We start from the raw sequence: 26228 nt of genomic DNA, 5'->3' as shown, positions 1-26228 counted from the left end.
TTCCGCCTCATTAGCAGTAGTAAAACCACAAGGACCGAAAAAGAAATAATTGGATTGCCTCTATCCTCTCTAATGGGTCTACCAAATCCAACAAGATTGGGATTTTCAAAAGAACTACTGTCAAAATTAAGCTTGAGAGAACCTACTGAAGAAGGGGACCATAACAACTTCTTCTCTGAATTCTAAAGGATCCATTGTCCATTCTCTCCAAATGCTCCACATGATACTCAGATATATCTCGATAAGATTGTCCCCATCTTTAAATACCAGGAGAAGTCCTCTGTTGCAACACCAGCTCTATATTCTTGAAAACATGAATATACAAATCCTGCCACTGACTTCCCCAAGTCCATAGTTCCATCGTGTGATTGGCAGTGAAGAAGGAGATGACCCACTGTTCCATTATCAGACACAAATGCTACGTACAATAAACCCCTTTTTTCTCTTGTTATAGCTTTACTTTGACAAGCAATCCATAAGAATGACTGCACTTAATCTGGAAATGTGAACTCCAAATTTTGGCTACGACAAGTCCAATGATTCGCCACGATCTTCATAAAGAAGGTTGTAAATAGATTTAACGATTCGTAAGATACCAAATAATACATTCATCTTTGTGATTCATCTTTGTGAGGAGAGTTAAAACAAAAAGTTATGAATCAATTCCATTAGCCGTTGGTACTCATAAGTGAACTTCAAGAGTAGTTTGCATTGCTATACAACATGGTGTTGAATGGGCACAAGGAGGAGAGACACATAGTGGCGCGTGTGCACCAGGATAGAAGATAGGAGAGAGAGAGAGAGAGTTAGGGATTGTGTAAAAAATACCAATTACTTTGTATATAAGTGGTCACAGTCATTCTTGTTCTTTAAATTTTAAAATAGGTAGTTGTAAAAGTACCAATGAATGTATATAAAATTCTCAAAAAACAAAATCTTGGACTTTATGAGTCACTCGAATCCATCCAATTTGATATCTAATGAGTGGAAAAAGTTGACATGCAATAAATGGAAACAATTGTGACCTTGTTGTAATAAAAATAAATATTATCTTTATAGACAATTCCTAGATTAAGTGGACTCCCATTTTTTAAATAGTATCTTTTTTTTTATTCCCTCATGTAAAACTCTTAACTAGGATTGATTTTAAGACCCTAAATTTAGAGGATATAACAACTTCAAAATCCTTAATTTTTCTCAAGAAAAATATAAATTTCCGAATTGATTTTAGAGGGTGAGATCTAAATGTTAGAAAACTCAAAATTCATTTTTTTTCTTGAGAATAATAATCTAGTAATTCTTTGGGGTTCTCAAAATTTAAAATTGACAAAAACCCTCCCAAATAGGTCATCTTATATAGGGAAAGGATATACACTATGCTTCTGAGGGACCAGAGTATATGTGTTCTACAAATAATCTTGGGAAGACGCATGTGTAGCTATTTATCTTTGATACAAAGAAGTTATAATTACTTACAACTATCGAATATGAAATTTGATAGTTTCGGTATGTTACAACGTTCGACAACAATTCTTTCGAAGTTTAAATTTGGTCAATGGAATGAATACAACCACCTGAATTCACATCCAATAGTCAACATTAATCGTGACCACCTTGTACCAAAAGTAAATAGATATACTTTCTTTTTTTTTTATGTTTTTTTTCTGTTATGATATAATATGCTTTTCAAAAAACATAGTATACCACTGGAAAGAATTATTTCTAAAATAATAAAATCAACTAAAACTTGCAAACTAGCGATTGGGTTAGGTTCCGATTAATCATCAAAATAATAGGCATTCCTCTTTATGAGCATTCGTACTTGCCAAATATTTATATTATAATTTGGATAATGACCTACCTACGGAAAAATTTTCCTCACACAATTTAATGCCTCATTATATATCCAATTAAATTATGTACTAAGGTATTTTTAGCCAAGTAAGTTGGATTCAGCCGGGTAACTTGGTTTTGCCCGAGGTAAGTTTTGGGCGAGTTAGGTGTATAACTCGCAAGGGCTGAATAAATGCTAAAAAAATGTATTTTTGATCCACTCTTTCAATAATTCATCATTTATAGCTGTTTTTCATCTTTTATTTCTCTCCTAATGATTATGTTATTCCAGTTATTTTTTCTGATTTTTAAATATTTTTTTAGAGTTGATTGTTTCGCCCTTTTTAACTTTTTTTTATTTTTATTTTTAATTTTTTTTATTTTTTTCAGTTTTTTGGGGTGTAACTAACTTGGCCAAGTCTACTTGAACTCATCGAAACGCCGAATACCTGGGCCGAACCAATTTTTTGTGCATGATTAGATCTGCCCATTTTAGGGGACCTAGAATCTATCAGTTTTGCACTATCTCATGAACGGTGAATCTCGTTTTTTAGGGTGGAAATGAATTTGCACTTGTTTTAGATGGTTAATTAAGGATCCCTTCAAAATATGTACTAAAGACTCAAAATTATTCACATTCAACGTCTTGACCTCCAAGCTGTCCTAAAAAATTGATTATGTGCCTTAAAAGTGCTCCGTCAGTGCTATCTCAACATTTGGTTAGACCTGGCCATTTCTAGGGCTGACAATGGTTTGGATTGGGTCGAGATCCATCAGGATCCTGATCTGAAAAGTATATATGGGATTCAGATATAGATCGAATCCAAAAGATTCGAATTTGGTCCGAACCCGATCAAATTAAAAAATAAATAGTCTATATATTATTTTATATCCTAAAAGTAATATAATATATATGTATATTCAAACTAATTTATAATATAATAACTGGGTCAGCTCTGATCTGAATCACTATTCGGATCCAAATTTTAGATCCAGATCCTACCCAATCGGATCCAAATCTTGGATCGATACTCAGATAAGATAGGATTAGAAGTTTCGGGTTTTGGATCCAAACCAAGTAAATTCTTAAGCCTAGTCATTTCAGTTTTGATTATTTTTGTACAATTTTCGAGTTCTAAATCATCACTGTAAAAAAGATGTCGTTTCTATAAGGCCTAGGCCTCATCTCAAATCCTCGTCTAAAAAGTACTTTGGGCATAGGAAATCTCCATGATGGTTATAAAATCGATTTCCAATACCGATTATGAAATTCGAAGCTCAAATAATGGTACAGATATTGAGATTTGTCAATAACTATTTTTAGGTTGAAATGGATGATGTAGATAGTGTTACAATATACAGTATTTTTAAGACTTGGAAATTTTTTTTTTTTTTCCACAACCATAATAGTCAAGACTGAGATGTATGATTTGAAGGTTTTTCGAGTCTAGAACTACAATTTTCGATGAATCTTTAGATGAGCACATTGACAATGAAAATCTCTATGATGGCTCTAAAATCAATTTCCAACACCGACAATAAAATTTGAAACTAAAAAATGGTACAGATTTTGTTCATATGTGAATATTTATTTTTAAGCCAAAATAGATCGTTTATATAAATTGATACATAATGTACACAATTTTTATAGCTTGAAATCACTTTTTTATTTTTATTTTCACGACCAATGTCCAAGTTGAGGTCGTTGTAAAGGTTTTCCAATGCTTGACTTGCGATTGTAGATGAGTTATGAGTGAGGATTTATTTATTTTGATGGAAAATGGTTTGATAGCGCTGCAACCATATGAAATTAAGTAAAGCTTCACCTCATAATTCATCGAAAATTATGTTTCAAGCATTGGAAAACCGTTACATCGATTATCTTGTCTAGAACATTATGATTGTGGGAAAATAATTAAGATTTTAAGCTCTAAAAATGGTGTATATTAGAATAAATTATCTAGACCGTCCATTTCACCCTAAAAATAAATGCTTATAGATCCACGAGATCTTTAGCACTTTTTGAGTTTCAAATTTTATAATCGGTGTTGAAAATTGATTTTAGAGTCATCATGGATATTTTCATTGCCGAAATTGCTTTCCGAGTGTGGATTTGACGTGAGGTTTTATTTCGTTTTTATAAAGCCTAGGCCTTAAAGAAACCTCATCCATAAATAATGGTACAGTTGTCCATCACCAGAATCTGAGAAGAACGAAAGTTCGACGATATTTCGGCTAAATTTCAGCCAAAGCCTGCCTTAATTCCTTCCATAATTCCCGTATGTCGCCCAAGGGAGCAAATCAAGCGTGTTTATTTATTAATAAATGGAAATCATAAACTTATAACGCGTAAGATCGATTATAATATATTTGTTTTGAAGATGAGGATGGATTATAACAGTGATCCAAAACAACGTGGTGATCGGATCAGTTAGAGGAAAACGTCAAAATCAGCCTAGCTTCATCCATCCTCCAAGAACCCGCTTTATCGCTGTCCGCTAAAACCATCTACACTTGAAAACCACCGTTCCCAGGATCTACTTCTATTGTTTAAGAAAATGGTATTCGAGCTCGGGACCCAAGGGACTGAGTCCTAATGCCACTTTCTTCGGGTTGAACGCACGCAGGTGACTCTGAATCTAACGGGGTAATTTTCAATACAATATTTATATATTAGAGAAAACCGAGAGACTTAATGATAAATGGAGTTTTGGGTTTAAAAGAGCTTATAAAGTATATTGATGACTTTTCTAGAGCGTTTGTACTATGCTTCCGTAGGAGTAATACTGTACATTTACTCGCTCAAGCATATTGTTGTTGTATTAAAAGTAAATGGTTTATATATATATATATATATATATATATATATTTTAAATTTGAGTGCTAGCTAAATGGGGTAAATATCACCTTCAAAAAATTGGACGTTCTTTATTGAATCATGAATTTTTTTATTTTTTATTTTTTTGGTTAAAAGTAGTCTATGGGATGAAGATTTTATGTCCTAAAAGTTTAGGTCTTACCATTACTCTTAGATTGATTTTTACACGAGGGATAAATAAACATGAGAGCCTAGTACTGTCAAATTGACTTCACTTTGCTCGAAGAGGCCGAAACCTTCAGATTGTAAGTCTAGATTGAAGCAAAGTGAAGCTTGGTGCTATCGCATTGGTTAGATTTGGGCCGCTTCGTGCACCTTTGGTCAGAAAATCCAACACCTATTTTTCAAACAAAAAATACATTCCTTGGAAGAAAAATTTGTGCATCCGAAAAATAAAAAGAAAAAGACCATCACATGGAAGATAACGATGGGAAAAAAAATTATACTTTTTTTGGCTTATATATTACTTGATTTTCTCTTATAATGATTTTATCCTGGTTTTGAAGTTTTTATCTAGCAAGAATTCACATTTATATTAATTCTGACGACCTACCATGCCTAATAATATTTAATATTGCCTTTCATGTATTTAAATTTGGATCTAGTGACTCTGCTATGCTTTATGATTTTTTTTTTTGCCTTGTATTGTATTTAATATTGGATCATAGGATGACACATCTAAATTAATTGACTTTATTATGTTAGAGTTGTAAAATTTTCATGGATACAGTACTTATTGATGGTTATATTGCAAATTTTAAAATTTTACAAATCCAATTTTTTATCCTGATCCAATATATTCATGATGTTTTCATTTACAATATTTTTCCCGATTCAAAATTCTTTCCCTAATTTTTGCATCCTACTTTTTGAACCAAAATCAATTTAATCCCAAATTTGTTGTGAGCCGAAATATTGTTTTTATCCGACTTGCTACCTATGGCATGAACATAAAGGAAAACAAATTTAAAGTTGTAAAAATAGTGTAATTTATAACAAGTTGTCTGAATCGTCTATTTTTCAACATTATCAAGTGTTTATAGATCTACTTGAAGATACGCATCATTTTTAAAATTTTAAATATTATAATTGGGGTTAAACATGGATTTTCAAGTCATTGTAAGGTTTATAACACCAGAACTACATCTTCCGACAAAATTTAAAGTTGCACCTTACTTGTATAGTATAACGTGGCCACCGTATACAAGCCTCACCCTTTATGAACAGGTTAATCAAGCTTTTAGTGGATCCTTAGCAAGAATATTTGGCAAGAACTCCATTTTTAGACCCCGATAACATTCCCCAGTGGTACTTCTCAAATATGATAAGAAGACAAAGACGTTGCTTGAACCCTTCATCCGCATACTACACTGGGATTATATATTAATTTATTTTTAGAGCAATGAGGTCACATTCATTTTTAACTATTAGATGTAAAATATACTTAGAGTGTATCATTAAGTTTGAAAAAAAAAAAAAATTTGGACTTTTAACACGTCAATGGCATACCTCAGGTACCCAATTTCACATCGAACAACTAGGTTACTTGTGACTACCTTGTACCAAAAATAAATATTCTTCGTATATATATATTTTTTTTTTAAGTTTAGATCGAATAATATGGACAATTAAATTTCCAAAGGTTTGTAATTAGACAGAAACACCTGTTGAGAAACGCTTCATGACCCTAAAATTAAATTACCATGTTACTTTATCCCGGAAATAACTACATAGAGGAAGTTGTTTGTTTCCACAGACGAACGAACCTTGTATCGCTCTAGACTCTTCAGACTTTTTATGGAGGAGCCCAATTTCATTTTATGTTCTCCTAAAAAGATTAATTCCTTTATTTTCACAATAAAATCATATAATATACAATACTTTGTAAAGGACGCGGTTAGCATGCGGGCCAAGCCTGCACATGTACAAATGTGGGCTCCTTAATAATATATTTTTGAGATGGATTTTTGGAAGTAATTTTTAAGGATATATAATCGTCAACATAGAGATCATAAATATGAAAAATAAATAAATATTATAAACTAGAAATAATAATTCTATTATAAAAACATTTGGACTGTTAGTTTCAATTGTTTTTAGATGGACCACATATTAGGTGTGGTTTATTGAAGGTTGCAACCTTAAACAATCCAATTATGGCACATCTCCAAATTTATTATAACATGTAACTTTGGTGTAAAACATTCTTAGGATTATCTGAAAATCTATATCTAATTATGAAAATTTAAACTTAAAGAATAGTTAAATTCAAATAGATTTATAAACACATAAAAATCTTGAAAATGTACAGTCTAGATAATGTGTTGCAATATGCACTATTTCTAGGACTCAAATTCTCTCGCGAGGTCGACATGATCAATTGTAGGGTTTTCTAAAGTTAAAATAATATTTTTCGATAGTTTTTTGAGGTGCATCTTTAATTCTATATTTTTAAGGTTGCAACCTTATATAAACTTTTTCTCCACACAGGGTGCAGTTGGCATATAGATGCATCCATAGCTGTAAAGGTAAGGTGCACCTTCAAATTTTATCATGGGATATAATTTTGATGTAAAATATTATTAGGATTATCTTAAAATCTATTTTTAGATCTAATTATAAAATTTTAAATTTCAAAAATGGTTAAAATCAAGTAGTTCTATAAACATATGAAAATCTTGAAAATAGACAACGTAGACAATAAGTTGTAAAATGCATTATTTCTGAGACTTAAAATCATTTTATTTTTCATGGGCATACATCTTGATGTCGAGATGATCAATCAAAGGGGTTTTCAACAATAAAACTACCTTTTTCGATGGATTTTTGAGGCGCATCCTTAGTTCTACATTATAAGGTTGCATCCTTATTTAAACTTTTTCCTTCTTGTTATGCTTAATGGACGTTCTTGTAGCTAAAAGTGCGGTTATTTGGTGCAAGGGTAAACTTTGCAACATGATCATTGAAGGTACTGAGCAAGCACATGTCCCCTTGGAGGTTTTATGAGATGGATGTGGTCTGCAAAAGGTTGCAATATTAAACAATGAAAGTAGGGGCACTTTCAAACTTTGTCATAATATACAATTTTATGTTGAAAATTCTTAGGATTGGCCTAGAATATATTTTAATCTCTAACTATAAAATTTTAAATTCCAATAATGGTTCAAATCAAGTCGATCTATAAACTCATAAAAATCTTGAAAAATGGATGGTTAAGAACTTTAGATAATCTGTTACAACATGCATTATGTTTGGAAATAAAATTTTTTTTTTACCATATCCATACATCTCAATATGGAGATGATCAATTAGATGGTTTTTTAATGCTAAAATAGCATTTTCCGAAGGATTTGAAGGTGCACCTCAATTCTAAAATATAAAGTGTCAGCCTTATAAAGGAGCGGAATAGATGTATTTTTAAAAATCAAGCTTTGGAGGTCCAATTGATGGAAAGAAGAGTGGGAGTTGGTATTCTATAACCAAGACAGTCTTTTGGATCTTCTAGAATCGATATGGAAGTTAATTTTTCAAATCCGTTTATCCAAAGCTCTATAAAAGTGAGACAGAAAGGTCCTTGGATGTTGTCATTGAGAGGTAATTTGAAGTTGAATTTTGATGACAGCTTTTTTGGAAGCCCAAGGCCCTTTGGTTTCATGGGCATCTTACAAGATTATGCATGTGCTATTGCTTTTTTGTTATACAGGTGCTAGTGATATTTTGACCGCTAATGAAGCATAAATGGAAGCTTTGGAGCAATGTTTAAAGTTGCCAGTACATAGACAAATGCATTTTTCTTGTCTTATAAAAGGGGACTCACTTAATGTTATTAATTGGTGTACCCAGACTTCATGTCCTCCTTGGCGCTTGAGAAGGAAGTTGATGAGGATTATGGATTTATGTTCGCATTCGCATATTTCCTTTCAACATGTTTATCGGTACACTAATTCATTAACAGACGGCTTGGCTAAGATATGGGTGGAACTGCCTTCATTTATGTTTTTGATATACTTCCTTCTGAACTCTGTACTTTTTTTTTTTATCAATAAAATAATTAATATTGTCAAAAAAAAAAAAAAAAGTGTCAACCTTATATAAACTTTTTGCTTAGTAAATAGTCTAATGTTTTTTATTTGTGAAGGTGAATCCTACATAATGGAACGTCAAAGACGTATTTTCTAACTATTAAAGTCTTTTCATATTATCAACGGGTTAGGGAAAACCATGCTCCTTTGTGGGATGCAAGTTTCAACCGTTTTATTGAGAGGTAATGAGCATCTTAGGTTATTTTGAACAAGTTCAGTTGCAAACTTGAGCATGCAAATACCTTCCGCTTTGCTGCATATTCCAAGATTTAAAGGAAACCAGTATGGTATGAGATTGTATGCTAAAGATGATTTGCCTTCGATATAAGGTTATAATAACTTTGATTCAAATATTAAATTTGACGGCTTAAGGTATGTTACAAAGTTCAAAAAAAAAAAATTTTTTTTGAATATTCCACACACCACGAATAGCCAAAGCGAGTTCAATAAATTTTATCTTGAATACTGAGTTGAGTCGAGTTAATGTTAAATTTCAAATCTAACAGCCAACATTGTTACGACCTTCTTGTTGAGGTGGGTGATACCTAAATCACCACCCCAAAGAAAAGTTCATTGCTAAATGATATTTAGATTGAATAAAAGAAGGATATAAATGATTATGCAAGTTCCTCTTTTTAGAGAGTTGATTGATATTGTTTCCTCTTAAGTATTAGGAAATAAAAATCTTTAACTAATTTACTAAAAAAGTAGGATTATTTTGAGTTGCTTGGGGATCAAGCTATGTATTCAAGACAGCCTATATAAAGGATTTATTTAAGTGGGGAACATACTATTTGAGAAAGGTGGGCTTTATTGGGATAGGGAGAGGTTATGAAAGAGAACCCATCGTCCCAGCCAAGAAAAACAATGGACCTTCTTCAAGACAAAGAGAAAAAACCAAACGAAATAAAATAATTGTCAAAATAAAAAATGCCTCATGAATTAAGGGAATCAAGAGGGAGAAACAATGGACCTTCCCCATTCTCTCTCCTTCCTTGCCCTCCCCCATATTCTCTCTCCTAAAAAACGCAGGAGCCACTGCTCTCTCTCCCCGCCCCCTCCCCCTTGCATTCCTCATTCTCTCTCCTTCCTTGCCTCCCCCATCCTCTCTCTCTCCTAAAAAACGTAGGAGCCTCTGCTCTCTCTCCCCGTCGCTAGGAGGTGCTGGTCTCCGCACCTGCACCGTCGCTTTGTAAATGCTCTGCAACAACTCGGTGGATCTCAGGGTAAGTTTTTATTAATCTCTTTCTATGTTTCACTTCTCTCTCTGTGCTTGTTTCTCTCTCCAAGTTGTCAAAAACTTCTCTCTCTCTCTTTCAGGACCTCTCTTAAAGAGAGAGAGAGGGCATACAATTTTCAAGACCTATCTCTCTGTGCTTGTTTCTCTCTCCACGTGCTCTTCTGCATTTTTTTTTTTTTTTTTTACAGATAGATACCTTAGTTTTTACCTCGAAAAAACCTAATCTTCACCTTCATGTGATCCCAGCTATAAAAATCTCCGATCACACGAAGTACGAATGCCACACTCAATGCCATTTCTTTTATTTTCTTTTTGTTTTATTTTTGGGATTTTTTTTTCTAGAATTTACTCTGTTGATTCTTGGGACTTTTTGTTACTCTCCGATCACACCAGGTAGAATTTATTTTTTGGGATTTTTTTGTGATTCAGTCACAATAACTGAACATGCGGTATATTTAGTTATCAAAGTTTGAAGAACACTTACTTTCTCTAAAAATTACTTTTGGATCTCACCAAGAATGAGAGAGGGCACGCAATTTTCAGCTTGCTCCCTCTCTCTCAACGAAAGGCTCTTAGTGTGGTACTTGTACATTTGTTTCTTGGATACGATTGATTCAATTTTTAGAGAGATTGACCTTTTCTAAAATTGTATGCCCTCTCTGGTGAGATCCAAAAGTAATTTTTAGAGAGAGTAAGTGTTCTTCAAGGTTTGGTAACCAAAGATACCACAATTTTGATTCACAGTTTTTATTCGATTCCAAATGTTCTTAAGAGTAAGTATTCTTCAGAGTCCAAATGTTTGAAAATATGCCCCATACAATTTTCTTGTTTTGATTCCAGGTTTTATTTGATTTTGCAATTCTTTTCATACTTAAAGGATTAAATTTTGGATCAAGTGAATGATTAATTGTTATTTTCAGTATAATAATTACCTGATGATAGGAAAGGCCGAAGTAATGGTTTTGTTTATTTGATGATTTCTTATTCTTTTCATAGCTAAAGAATTAAATTCTATTGAGTAATGGTTTTATTTGTTTGATCAATCCTCTGCCTTGCTAGGCTTGAAGAATTAGGATCAAGAATTGGGTGATTCACAGCTTACTCTGCTTATTTTGAATGGAGAACTGAATGGGGTAGTGAGAGTAGAGCCTCCGGTTTGAAGTGTGGTGGTGAAGATATTTGGTTGCAAAGCCATAAAGTAGAAGGCATGAGATCTTCTCGCTCATGCTCATGTATTTTCAAGGCCAAAAAATCTTCGTGATAGAGGCAGAGAGGAACAATGTTGTAATCATATAATTCGAATTTGATTTTTATGCAAGCAAAGCTAATGGAGATCTCACTCACTCTCTCTCTATCTTCAATTTTAAAACAATTGATGTGTTTTATCTTGTGCTTACATGAATAAAGGTTTTTTTATTCAATGGGAAGTTTTGACCATCTCTTTCTATATATATGCCATGTATTTCGTACCTATGTGATTCATGGGGAATTGCAGTTCTATTCTATTCTCATAAAGCTGGAATGGCGTACCCATAACCCCTACGTTATTACTTCCAGTAAAGAAGAAGAGATGATTAATTCCATCCTTCCAATTTAATGAAACAAGAAATGGTAATTAGATTGAAAGAGCCATTTTATTTTATAAGCAGTGAATAAAAAATCAGTTTAGGAGCCGATTCTACTCGACATAGTGGTCTTTTGAGTGGTAAAAGTGTAGAAGTTGAGATCTTAATCTCCAAACAGATATGTGATAAACCAAGAATACTATAATTGCAATGTTCTGCTCCTCTTCTTTCCATTTTATTGTATATTAGGAATAATTATGTTAAGACACTTTAAGTACATCAACTCTTGCAATATTATATAGGTAACAAATAACATGTCACAATAGTTAAATGATATTGATCCTGTAACTCCAACCCAACTTGTTCAAATCTATTCAAGTTCCTTTCCAACCCAACTTGTTCAAATCTATTCAAGTTCCTTTCATGGGTACCAGAAACAAAGACGGGATATCAGTGAAATGGGTTTCTTGTGTTGAAAATAAGACCAAAAAGAAGATATGCAAAATAACTACTTATTTGTTATACATCTACTTGTCCTTGTCGATTTTAGTAATAGACCTGAAATTATCACTAGAACAGGTGGGGCAAATCATCAGCAACTTATTGTCATCAATAGCACAAAAGATACAAGAATTATTGCTAGAACAAGTGGGAGGAACCAGCAGCGATCCATTGTCACGTATAACATAATAAAAACTCGCTAACTCAATTGCTGCCCAGCTGTGCCTGCCATACCTCAACTTCATATTTCAACACATCAATGATATATCCACAAAGGGACAAAGAATGATGCTTTGCTTGAAAATCCTATTAGTGAATTAGCAAAAGACGGAGCATTTAATCAAGTAAAAATACATTCATTACATTTGATGCACAACATCAATATTGCATCCACATTTCAACCTTACAATAATCATTATGTACAACTCCAAAATTACATATACAAAGTTGTCACATGTAAATGTTCAAAAATCTCATATGCAAAGTAGTATTGCTAGCCCCAAAATTGTGTCAACATCACACCAAGAATGGTGTTCTCTAACATATAATGATTACCTACTAAATTAACATCTTCTTAATGGACAATTCCTATAATTATGGCCAGTTTGGCCACATGAAGGAACCTTACAATATCTAGGTTTCTTGGCAACTTTAATACAGGGCTTTAACCTTTTTTTAGGGGGCCGCCCTTTTGTGATAGACCGAACAGGGTTTTTTACATGGATGCTTTCACAATGAAGTCTATTTTCATCCGCTTCAATTGCTAGACTTGCATTAGACGTTTCATCAACCATAGGAGACCTCATGCATTTTATTTCTTCAACATGTTCCAAAATTCTTGAAAATTGTGCCATAATGAACTTGTAACAATCATCAAATCTTGCACTTTTTGTACCAATTGTTGAAGCTAATAATTGTATAGTTTGGACACGCTCAACATATGCAGCTGATGTGCTTGAGCTAACATTTGATGTCAATGATGTAGAGCGCCTCCAACGTTTTGGCAGATATCGATCTGGAATTTGAATAAAATTTTCCTTGAAGAGAACATGAGGAGAATGCCTGCAAATGATACCTGTAAACTCAAACCCTTTACAACTGCAATTCATAGTGTTATCTTTAACCATCAAAGAAACTTTTCGCCCTTTGTCTTTCTTTGAAAAGTGTGTCACTTCATAGGTTCCATCATCATTTCTAGATGTCAAATGTTGGAAAGATGAAATAATTTCTTCTTGTATCTTAGAAAATACATAAGGAATTAAGACATGTGCTGCATGGTCTTCGAAAGGGCACATTGTTCGAACATATACATTGTTGGACTTTTGTTGCATCAAACGTCCTACATCTCTCAACTTAATAACAACTGTCATCTACAAAAAAAGACAAATAAGCATAATAAAAAATAAAATGCCAACATATCAAAATATCAAAGAAGACATTGAGATCATTATTTCTTATACCTGATCTATCAATTCACTAAGAAAAGTTTGTGAACCCAAGAATCATTTCACAGATGCATTGATTGACTCTGAACGTCCCGTTGTCTTCATTTGAGCAAAAAAATGGCTTCTTAAGTATGGTAATGCCCAAAACTCTTTTAAATTCCACAGGTGGTTAATATTTCTATTTGAATGCAATAAAAACTTATTGACAAAAAGCATGCCAGCCTTCTTCAAAATCTTCAATGGACTCAAGATTATATAACTTGTAAAAATCTTCAATGGCTCGAGAACATCATGATTATGTAAATTGTCAAAGGTTACAATACGCCAATATGAAATATCAGAATCCATGACTTTGCGATACTCATATGTGCTCCACAATTGTATCTCTTTGATGATCGATCTCTTTCTCCTTTATTTGCAGATAATTCTTTGTTTATTAAATGGCCCGCCCTATGACAAACATATTATCTTCTAGTAATTCCATTGTCATCACCTTTTTTTCCAATTGTTCGTTGACGACGCACTGAAAACCACCATGCCTTGGCAAAAATCTTGTAAAATTCACAAGCATCGTCATGCCTTGAAAATATTTTTCCATGGTATGGAACTAAATCACTAGGAACTGTTTCTAATGGGCTTTCTACATATGAAGCAAAGCCCTCTACAAGCATGGTTTCATTTGGAGGAGTTTCCATATACTTATGTACCTGTAAAAAAGGGCTCAAGTTTGATTGTGAGTACCTGCAAAAATATGACTAAAACAGATAATGTTGATACATTACAGATTTTTGGGGCTTGTTCATAAAAATTATAATGGCTAAATAAATCAAGTGTAACTAAGATTTATACACAAAGAAAATCACATTTTTTTGCTTGTCTTTTCCTATTTTAATTTTAATTGTTTTCTAACTTTACATGCATCCCTTATCTACCGTGGTGAACCATAAGAGTTCATTGAAACACATACCTCAGTTTTACTTCTTCCTACCATTTAGAAAATACATAACACTACTTTGGCAATGGGGATGCAATGGATGAAAATCGCTAGGAATTTTGGTATTATAACATGCCTCTACTAGGAATTTTGTCGAATACTTTGCAGATGTGTTGGATCTCAACAAGATTTACAAACAAGTCAATAATTGCAGTTCATTGAAAAAAGTCAATAATTGCAGTCAATAATTACAAACAAGTCGAATTTTGTTTTCTGTCTTTACATGCATCACGTATCTACTGTGGTGAACCATAACAGTTCATTGAAACACAGACCTCCATTTTACTTCTTCGTACCATTTACTGTCAAATTCAACAGTCCCCACACTTTAATAATCTTCACTGTTTTCTAATTCAAACAAACTCCATCCAATCCAAGTTTCTCATCACAATTGAAGCTTTCTAGAGAAACACAGAGAAACATCCTTGAATAATAACTCTAAGAGAGGTCCTGAAAGAGAGAGAGATAGGTTTATGACAACTTGGAGAGAGAAACAAGCACAGAGAGAGAGAGGTGAAACATAGAAAGAGATTAATAAAAACTTACCCTGAGATCCACCGAGTTGTTGTAGAGCATTTACAAAGCGACGATGCAGTTCAGGAGACCAGCACCTCCTAGCGATGGGGAGAGAGCACAGAGACTCCTACATTTTTTAGGAGAGAGAGAGTATGGGGGAGGGCAAGGAAGGAGAGAAAATGGGGAACACAAGGGGGTGGGGAGAGAGAGCAGAGGCTCCTGCATTTTTAGGAGAGAGAGAGTATGGGGGAGGGCAAGGAAGGAGAGAGAATGGGGAGGCAAGCGGTGGGGAGAGAGAGCAAAGACGCGTCAGAGAGGGGGTAAAGGGCATAGGCCAAAAATTCAAAATTCTAACCCTTTTTTTTTTTTTTTTTTGTTAAGCGAAACCCTTGCGCATAAACCTATGGTTGTTTGGAGGGTTGTTAACCCTAAAAAATCTCATGAAATTGTTGTATAGTAATATGATGTAATAATCTTAAAAAGTTATCTCGTGTCCATTTATTTGATCCAAATTTTAAAATATACACATTTTTCATTATAATGAACAATCACAACAACAACAAAAAAAAAAATGGAAAATACAACCTAGAAAAAAAAAATTTAGCCTAACTAACATAGACCATTTATTTTGGTTAGATGCCTAGATATAGGTCTTATAAGGAGGTTTTCATTTTCAATTTTTTTGGATGGCTTTATTATCATTAGATGAACAATGTTAAAAAGGAAAAAAATGATTTTAAATTTATAAAGGCTAAGATCTTGAAATTCATAAAATGAATAGTCTAGATTCATTTTTGGAGGAGAATCATTTTGACCATATCTAGAGTTCAAATCGAAATTTTTTGTTTTAGGAGACTTATTATTGAAATGAAGAGAGTGTGTACAAAATTTGAGGTCATATAAGTACCACAAACATAGTTTTCTAGAAGTGTCGTTGCAATATACTATGATACAACCATTGCATTGGATCATTACTTATATATATATGTAATACAACTCAGACAATTTACATTGTCAGCTCTTTCTTATGCATGATATTTATGTAATATATGTTTGCCTATCTTATCAGCACTTTTCTACGTAGGACACTTGAGTAACATACACTTTCCTACTTACATTCTTTGACGTTTCCAGAAACTAGGAATACTAGATTTTATTTTTATTATGGGACACCAAAATCAATTCTTGAAGGAAAGGTTTTTAGGGGTATTTTGATCATTTTATTTATTGAAAATATTTTTTTATATTTTTTACTAGTGCGAGTTTAATAGAAGAATGGATGCCCAAAATTTGGTGTCAAAATAGTTTATAGAAAAAAATTAAAAATTAAATAGTGTAGAGACGTGACATTATGATTGGGACAATCTTAACCCTCTATTCAAAATGGACGGTTGGATAAGGGGGATGATAGAACTTCTATGCTGTAAGGGAAGCATAGAAAGCTTCGCTATGTCTTTATACTTTATTTCTCATGCTTATATTGTGGTCTCCACTAATTTATTTTGTAGTCATTTAAGTTCACTATACTTGTGGAATTTCGACATTAGAAATCTGGATCTAAACTGATCCCTTTCCCAACACTTCTTATAGGCAAAACAAAAGGTCTTGATGTAGAGTTGTTTTTTTTTTTTGGGGGCAATTCAATGTAGAAGATAGACTCCTACTTATTTTTCCAAGTAGATTAAGAATTAACTTTTTAAAAGTATTAATGGGTGGTGTTAGTGGTGGACATAAAAATGGTGACTAGGACTTGAGGAGCTACCGCCCGGATCGAGCCCCTTGCCCAAAATGCATTTATGGTTCTCTATGTGCATTTAACTCAGCCAGTGTGTATTTGCCATAGATAGTTGTAGAGGAAACCAGTACGCTGATTCCTTTCCCATTTGGGTGGGCATGCACCTTCTTTGAGATTACTAAGCAAAAAGAATACTTTTAAGGACGAATATTTGCACATTGTGAAAGATCTTTGATGTGAGGTGGTGCCTAGGACTAAATGCATCACAGTTGGAATTTTTTATGTCATGCTTTTTGGAGTATGATGTGAGGGAGAGAAGTAAAGTTGAAAACAACAATTTAGAAAGAGAAGTAAATAGTGGGCCACTTATCCAGGAAGGTGACTTTGCTGGGTGAAGTTGAATCGGTGAGGTGGCCGCCTAGACGGTCCAAACAAAGGGCTGGGCCAGCCTGGCCTTAGTTCGTCTATGGCTGGCTTAGGCCCGGACTTATCCTGACTGAGCCAAATAGGCGGCCCTGACCAAAGTACACAGCCCTAGCCGTATCAGTGCCGGGCTAAAAATAAATAAAATAGAGGGCTGGCTTGGGCTGGCCTGGGCTGGGGTGGGCCAAGCCAGCCATGGCCTAGCTCGACCCTATCTTTGGATCGTAGTTGCTGAGCTCTGGCCTGCCCCTCAAGCCACATTTTGTGGCCCAAAGTTCATCTGCTGTTTCTCTTATGGGACATAGCGAGGTCGCGAGTCATGGGCAAATTTGGTAGGACTCGCCGAGTCTGACAGTTTCTTTGCATTTTTTTGTCCATTGAATGCAAAATCTGTATATTTTTTAGCCTCATTTGGCGGTGTAATCAGCCCAAAATTTGGACTTCAGGTAGTGTTTTGTTCGCTCGTTTAGATTCATAAACTTATTTTAAGATTAATGAACTGTTTTTTGTGCAAATTATTGCATTTTTGTTTTTCAACATTCTTCTCAGCGAGCCTCAGATCTATGTGATTTGAAGCCTAACCCCCAAAAGGCCTTGGGGTTTCAATTTTGAGATTCTTTAAGTGTCTATCGACAATTGTTAGTTGCCTTTTTACATTGTTTAATTTGCAAAATTTTATTTTTTTGCTGCTGTTAATGAACCTCCACTCTAAATGCATAAATATTTTCCGCTTCACCTAGATCTATATCAAAATAATCTAATTTTATATTGATATTGGCTTTAAATTCTGCATTGATATGGGTTTATTTAGATAGACCTAGCTATTATCAGCCAATTAATAACTTGATCACACATTTTTTACGTTCAATCAAGCCTTATTTGATTTCTAATTTTTGGTTATTTTAATAATTATTTAATTCCCTTTAGCCTAGACGTGGCCTGTGGACACGGTGTCGGTGTGTTTGCTCTACCCCAAGCCCAACCTTGGCAGGGCCTGATCTTATATAAATATGAGAGCTTTCTTAGAAACCAATGTACAAAAAATCGACTTGGCCAAGGTACTCGCTCTTGACCGAGTCGAGTAACTTGGCCGATACCAGCACATGTCCTTTTGGCCATAAATGTTTTTTTTTTAAAAAAATATTTTTTAAAAATAATAAGAGTAATGATCCTATGAGACCCTCCCACACCCATATGTGTAGAACCCTAACGGATCATCATTAAATTTGGTAAAGATCTCTAGAAAAGTTATCACATGGGTGTGAGACTTGCCTTTTCTTGAGATCTGTGTTAAATTTAACGGTAATTCTTTAGGGTCCTACATACATAGGTGTGGGAGGGTCTCATAGGATCATTACTCAAATAATAAACATGCGGTAAAAATAAGTTGAAACCTAAAATTAATTTTTTAAAAAAAAACTAAAAGAAGCAAAAAAAAAATATAGAGGAAAAATGGATTTGAAAAAACCAATCTACAATTTGGAATTTAAAAAATCCAAAAAGATGAAAATTACAAAGAGTAATTATAGTAAAAAAAAACTCTAAGCAATCTTTACCAAATACATCCAAGACATAAAAAACCATTGCAAAACTCTTGCCTTCTTTAACAGTTTTTTAGATTTTTTGGTATTTTTTTTACATCCCCGAGTTGGGTAATGTGCCCAACTTGGGGAAATTCAGCCTCGTATGAGTGGATTTGAGTGAATCACAATACACTAGTGTAAACCATAATTTTAACAAAAAAAAAAAAGGCCCAGCTCAAGATCAATCGTGGACCATATCCCAAAAATATTTTGTGTCTACCAAGCCTCGCCTGTGGGTCCCACCATGTGGCCTGAACTTGGCTTGGCTCGACCCGCAATATGGCTTTGGTCTATTAATACCCTTGTTACAACATAGTTAGCAATTCTCCGTTTAAAACACACTTTTTTAAAAAAAAAAAAATTTTTGATTTTTTAAAATCTGTTAAGAACTTCAAGTTTTTCAAAAGATCATCAAAATAGTTTTTTTTTAATAGAACCAATATAAATATGTATTTTATTTTTTTTTCTAAAAAAGTTCTTCCATCGAAATAACTTTGTTTCTTTATAACTTAATATTATTGAATTTTGGTTTAAAGATAAGCACATTAACAGTGAAAGTAAATTAAGAATCTTGATCTAACAAAAAATTCCATCAAAAAGTTCACCTATAAGTTCCCCCATAAAAAAAGTGTACGAAAAATAAGCAATATATTCCTCAAAAAATACGATATCAAAACAATTATATATCTCAAAAGAGTTGGAAGAAGAGTAATCCAATAAAAAATCTATTTTCTTCCTTTAAACCTAGAGCATCTTTATAAAGAGCAAAAAAGGAGATGCAATGATACTAAAGAGATTTGGATTTGTTTAAGCATTTTGTTGATTTCTTTATGCATAGAAAAGTTTCATTGTTTCGTATTTTTATTTTTTATTTTATTGGTGTATACAACATAGCATTTTAGTTGGCTACTATTTTACATAATTGGGTTTTGCGTTTAATTTTAGTTAACTAAAATCCTATATTGAGGGTCTTTTTTACTTTTTGCCTTGAACAATAATCACTATATCTTAATTTATAGTTCTTGTTATTTACTAATGTAGTTCTTGTATTGAATATTATTTTGTTATTTCATTTTATGCTCCCAATAAATATATGATTTGTTTTGTATTGTAGCATCGTTGTTGGAATTATTGAGAGTTTATACTATAGATGGTCAAGTATTACTCAAATAACACTAAGGAAGGCCAAAATATTATTTTTCAATGACTTTAACATATCTATACAATAACTGCAAATCATAGACCTGTATTATGTTACCTTTATATATCCGATTTTTTCACTCTGTTTTTTTGAACCAAATCCGAAATATTCACGGTTCTAAAACTTACCTTATTTTTTGATGATCCGTATTTTTTACCCGATTTTTTCCTTTAACTTTTTGAAATAAAACCGATTTATTTTCAATATTTTGGTTTGTCAATATATTATTATTCCCCGACTTGCTAACTATCACTTGAAATGAAAACACAGACGCCCATGTTCGTAAGCATTCTCAGCACGTCTTAAGTTTCCAAGCTTACGACCAATGCATACCAAGGGTTGGTGGTCCTTACAAAATAAGCTTACGACCAATGCCTACCAAGGGTTGGTGGTCCTTACAAAATTTTGATGCACTAACTTGCAATATTACTTACTTTATTTGAATTACTCCTCATTGGCTTTTCGGTTGGTAAGGGTAAGTAAGATGTGGTTAGACATGAACTCTACAAGGACACAACCTTCCATATCGGTTACTTCTCCAAAAGGACGTAAGACAAGCTTCTTAAGTTCTTGACAATGCAAAATAATCACCATGGACCTTGCCAAATGAGGTGCCCTAGCAAACGGACCTTTGGCTCAGCCATAGAGCCAACACTGATACATGAAGAATAGTCACGAGCACATAAGTAACAAATCAGTGATTTAAAAATCACCTATCCGAATCGGAATTTGCCAAAGTAAGACCAAGATTGCGGAGTGGGCGAGAAACCTCATATTCGCTCTGATTCTTCTGGTTTTCTATCTAGTTCTTTGTATTTCTTTGTTCAATTTCGGAATCTTGCGCCATGTGAAGTGGAACCAGATCTGCTTCTCCACTTCCGCTTTTAAAGAACCGGCTCTCACTTATTACACACCCTTCAAAACTGATGGAGACCAAGAAGCCAATTTTAGCACTCTGGACCTCTAAATCCATAGGAACTCATTCTCGACATGCCTAAGACCGTATGAAATGTTGACAATACATGTTGATCATCAGTAGGTTTCCTAGAGGTGACTAATAGAAGGGGCTAAATGCTATTCCGAATTATTTATCCTCAACAGGTATATATTTGTTCCACAATTGTTGTCCTTCTGTCATCTGTTGGAAAAATCGATTGGGTGCAACGGGGCAAACATAAAAACGAAAAGGATCGAACTTCCTTACTGTTTTTTTGCACAAAGAGTGATTTTTTGTGACAATATTTTTCCCCCTTCGATAATGTAAATTTTGTGCATAAAGAAAAGCGATTATCCTCAGGATACAGAAAACATAAGGGTCTCTTTTGATGCTCCAAAGCTCTATGCACCCGAGCTTGAAGCTCACAGTAGACACCAAAATCTTGAGTTGTTTAAAGAAAGAAAGAGAAAAAAAAAAACTATTAGATAGAGAGATGAGTGTTATATTATGCTCTCTAGAATTCCGTAGAGAATGGTGTGAGAAGTGTAAAGAGTATTACTCGTATGGAAAAAATTGACCCCTTTTATAGAGCTCCTAGTGGTTGCTCATTTACTGTAGGGGTGGTTACATGCACCACTAATAGTCACGCCTTTAACACGACACAAAAGTGGTTACATGCACACTACATGGATGTGCTTAACTTGACAGTTACGAAGTGCACATGCACACTACATACATGCCATTAACTTGACGATTGCAAAGTGCAAAGTGCGCTAAGAATATAAGGTACGAGAATGCCTACACTTAAATACCACTCAATTCAACCCTCTTAATCAATATGGGACTAAAATCCCACACCTTTCTCTCTCTATACAATACAACTTAAAAAAACCGTACAAAACCATAATATTATTTTGAAATACACAAGTATTTTTCAAAACAAATATACCATCATCATCATAATACGAGGAAAATTATATTCGTTCCTAGACTTGATTGCTAAGGTATTGACATCCCCCAACTTCCAATCGTCCTGCTGAATTACCCTAAAAAAAAGAAAAGAAAAGAAAACAAGAAATATAACTCAAAGCACCCAATCAGTGAATATATTTTTGGTAGTTCTTTTTATCCATTTTTGGTTGGTCAGCAGTGCGATTCTAACCTCGAACGCTTTGTCTGCGACTTCTCAACGACCTAACAACCAAGCGAAGTGGTCCAATCCCAAAAATTTTAATCTTTTGATTTTTGTAATTGGACACATTTATGGAACAGGTCAAGAACTAAGGAGAAGGCATAAGAGACTAGTACTGCCAGTGCATTAGAAGAACAATTTGGAATTGTTTACTCATGTAACTGCAATTTAGTATGTAATCTACTATAGACTCATGTCTCACCTACCAAATTCAGGAAATGCATTAAGAATTCCAAGTGAATAAAAATAATGTTCTCTAACTTTAGCCTTTCTGCTATAACAGATGGACAAATTTAGATGATAACAAATGCATCATGCCTTACATGAAAAACCATATGGGATTTTTAGGAGCCACAGAAGCATCTCAAAATATTTTATTATTTTAAGCTTCCTTCTTTTTGGACTGAGGATGAACTTACCTCTATAGTTTATGTCCTGAATTGGTTCTTGAAAGGTTGATAGCTCTTTGGCTTTTAGCTTCCATTAAAGGTGGTTAAATTTGATTAGAAGTATAAGGTGTTTCTTTTGTTCTTACTTAATAGATGTAGATTTGATTCCAGTCCATGACATCTTCCAAATCACCTAGCTGTGATGTCGTGATGCAAAAGCAATTTCGTTTCTTTTATTTACCTTTTATTTTGCTCTATCTCTGTCTCTTTTTGTTCTTTTCTTTCATTACTTTTTCTCTTCTGTGCTCATTAGTGCAAAAATAAATTTGGAACAACAGCTCAAATATTTGAAAATTGAAATGTAACTTGTATAATGATACAAAAGATCATAACACATTACAAAGTAAACATTGTAGAATGAACAATCAAACTGGTAGGAGACCATAGGTTTGCATATTCAGATAGCTAAGTTTGAGGATTTACATAAGATCTGGCCTGTTTTCAAGACAAAAAGGTTTAAATTCCAAGGTTGGTCACTCAATTTTAGTCTTGAATAAGAAGAAATTGAATAACTTGAAACTCCTCGATAATAATTTTGAAAATCTATCGCTAAATTGAAAATCCAGTATTGAAGGGGATAATTGTAGCTGACTCCTTGCCATGAAACCAAACAAATTCATCCCATCTTACATCAAATAACACATGAATCATGAAGTTACCTCCACAAATTCTATCAAAATAAATTTTGATGAAATGAATGGTGACTACTGTTGTGCGGGGAAGCTCTAAACCCGACGGGTTAATTTTTTGGCAAATAATGTACGAGAAATAAAGCATAAAACATAAATCACAAGAACACAAAGATTTATGTGGTTCATTCTAGAAGGGCAACTTCCACGGGCACGGCAAACTGAAATCCACTATACCAATGAAAGTTACATTAAAGATTTTGGAACATAGAGTTACCTCTCTAAAACTCAACAAAAACCCAAGTCGAACAAACCCTTTTAAACCTACTCTCGCAAATAACACCAATGCTGATCTCTCATCTCTATTCTATATCTAGACCACTGTTTAGAATAGACCATAACTAGACTACTATCTAGAAAATAACTTTGAGAGAAAACGAGATTTTATCTCACTAAAAGGGGAAACAACTCAAAATTTCTATGAGAACCTATTCTCTACAAAAAAAGGGGAAACAACTCAAAATTTATATGGGAACCGATTCTCTACAAAAAATAAGCCTCTCAATCTTCGAGAGTCTACAAGAGACATCATCACAATGTTTCTCTCCATATGAAGCTATATTCTCTCTAAGAGAAAATCTTGCATCTTATGCACAAGAAATCCTGCCCCATCCTCTCTCTAGAGGAACCACTATTCCCATATAGTGACTCAAATAATAAGATTAGGAGTCAATACTAAATAGGAAACTTCTTATAAATCTTACATATATCTCAAAACCAAAAGATATATCAAAGAGTTCTAATCTTTTTGGATTTATATTTCCTTTAGAAAACTTATCAATATCAATCTCAATCAATCCCACAAAATACATGATTTCTTTATGTAGGTGATTTTGAATAGCACCAAATCCAACAACTACAGTGACATGCCCAGTTTTTCTATTCCGAAGTCATCAGTTTTTTAATTGTCTATCAGAACACAACACCACATGCTTTCAAGATTAATTTTCCTTTGAAAGAAAAACTTAAATACTGTGGGAATTTGAGTTTCCTGTTGGTCATGTATCCCACAATATAAACTTACTTTTGATTATTTTTTCTTATTGAATTTCATATCGTGACCCCCCATTTCTTCAATATTTCATTTCACATCGCTCCATTGATTATGTCATTGCTACAATGATTGTATCTCATACATTATAAAAGAAGAAAGGTTGTGAACACCCTTCTAAGAATGGAATCATTAGAACACGTTAATGGCAAAATATGCAAAAGACAGACACAAGACAATGCCTGCTAAATTGTTTTAATCGGAAAAACGGTTGGGGGAGGACTCAACTTAGATTTATTTGAAGAGCTCACTTCCTAACTTGGAGATGTGGTTAAGATTCACCATCAACAATTGAAAACAAATAGGAGAAGTACAAAAGAACAAGTTCAACAGATTAGAGAACACTATGATTCGAGCAAGTGGAGAATGGCTGTGCTTTGTTGCTTGCATCCCTTTGAGAAAGGACAGTTCCACCACTATCAAAACAGATAAAGAATCTAAGAGTTCTATGTTTACAAGTGATAATTGATTATTAGAAGAGAAAAGATTAGATGTTTGGCCTTCCCTTTTGTCTGGCCTTTTGGACTGGAAAGCTACTTGAACTTGTATGCATGAGAATGAGGTCCAAAGACTCCAAACATCCCTAACTTGCAGGTCCTAACTCAAATGTCTAAAATACCTGTTTATTGTATATTTTATTAGGAGCCCCTCATGGCTGCTCTTCTTCTAAGGAGCTAGACAAAGGACAAGTTGTTGGGTACCTTTTTTCTAATGTTTTGTTTTGGTGTCCCTATCCATGTTTCATTGCCTATGTCAAAAGGCTGTTTCCTTTTGGTTTTTCCTTTTTCTTTTATTTCATATTTATTTTTTAAATATCCTTCCCTCCACATGGGCTCCTCTTTTTAATTCCTTCTATTTTGCCTTGATGACTTTAAAAAGACTTCTATGTTGCAATTTCAAGACATCAAATTCCATATTGTTATTATACCAACATGGCCATAAATTGGTCCCCATCTATAAACTGATGAAACAAATATCAACGTACTCCTTTAATTCCAAAAGAATGTGACTGCAAAAACTAATGCCCTAATTGACTGGGTATCTTGACTTAATCTCCAAGAAGTTGAGCCCGGATTCGTTGCACACGTAGGTAACAAGAAAACAAATTAAACAATTTGAAATTCCTTGAGCTTAAGATACTTTATTGTGACCTAGGGGGTCAAGGGAAATTGAAAAAAGAAGAATGATTGAATGTTTTCATGGCAAGTCTATGAGGGAGAGGAAACAGACGACCTACAAAATGGCCAGGCCTTTAGATAAACTTCACCCCCAACCACACTCATAATGACAGTCCACTTCTACAGTAACTAAACAAAGTCTTTACATCAAACCATGATCCTGGGTCCCACTTAAGCTACCCATCTTTCAAAACTTCAATTTAGGGTTGCCCCAACAAACTATTCCACCTGCTAGACCTCAAATAGACTGGAATTGTGCCTAAATCCATGCTTTCAGTCCCTTCTCTCTCTCTTTAGATCTCTTGATTTGTCCTAAGGTGGCTGCAAAATATTTGATTCGATTTGTCTAAGCCACTAATTCGGTGCAAATCTTATGAAAAAATATGGAGCAGACCAGGTATTGGATGTGGACTAGGAGGAAATTCATGGCAAGCAGCGGTAATCGAGCTGCTAATTATGATTCATGGGAAGAACAAGCTTTTGCAGAAGATTCAGCAGGTCCACTAGGGGGTTTCATATGGCCTCCAAGATCATATTCTTGCACCTTTTGTAAGAGAGAATTCAGGTCTGCTCAAGCCCTGGGAGGCCACATGAATGTCCATAGAAGAGATAGAGCAAGGCTTAGACAGTCTCCAAGTCCTCACAGTGAAACCCAATCTCTTCTAAACCAATATCCATCTGAGCCTTGCACTTTGACTTACCCTAACCCTAATTTTTCCCCATCTCTCTCTTCAAC

At 33.9% G+C, this 26228-nt stretch overlaps 1 long non-coding RNA gene and 1 pseudogene across 2 annotated transcripts; one reads left to right on the top strand and one right to left on the bottom strand.

The window, feature by feature from the left end:
- The first annotated feature begins 9589 nt into the window (after nucleotides 1–9589).
- LOC110007418 (uncharacterized) lies at nucleotides 9590–11454 on the top strand. Its single transcript, XR_002281225.2, has 2 exons — nucleotides 9590–10019; nucleotides 11093–11454. It is a non-coding gene; the product is annotated as an uncharacterized LOC110007418 (long non-coding RNA).
- A 980-nt stretch (nucleotides 11455–12434) lies between these two features.
- LOC148780733 (protein FAR1-RELATED SEQUENCE 11-like) lies at nucleotides 12435–13833 on the bottom strand (annotated as a pseudogene). The gene is made up of 2 exons (XR_016060788.1): nucleotides 13560–13833; nucleotides 12435–13469 (listed from the first exon to the last, which is right to left on the bottom strand). The product of XR_016060788.1 is annotated as a protein FAR1-RELATED SEQUENCE 11-like (transcript).
- Nucleotides 13834–26228: the final 12395 nt, after the last annotated feature.

The sequence above is a fragment of the Amborella trichopoda genome, chromosome 8 (assembly GCF_054954075.1).
Source record: "Amborella trichopoda isolate Santa Cruz 75 chromosome 8, AtrichopodaSantaCruz75HAP2 v2.0, whole genome shotgun sequence".
Taxonomy (NCBI): domain Eukaryota; kingdom Viridiplantae; phylum Streptophyta; class Magnoliopsida; order Amborellales; family Amborellaceae; genus Amborella; species Amborella trichopoda.
This window is presented reverse-complemented; position numbering and strand designations above follow the sequence as displayed.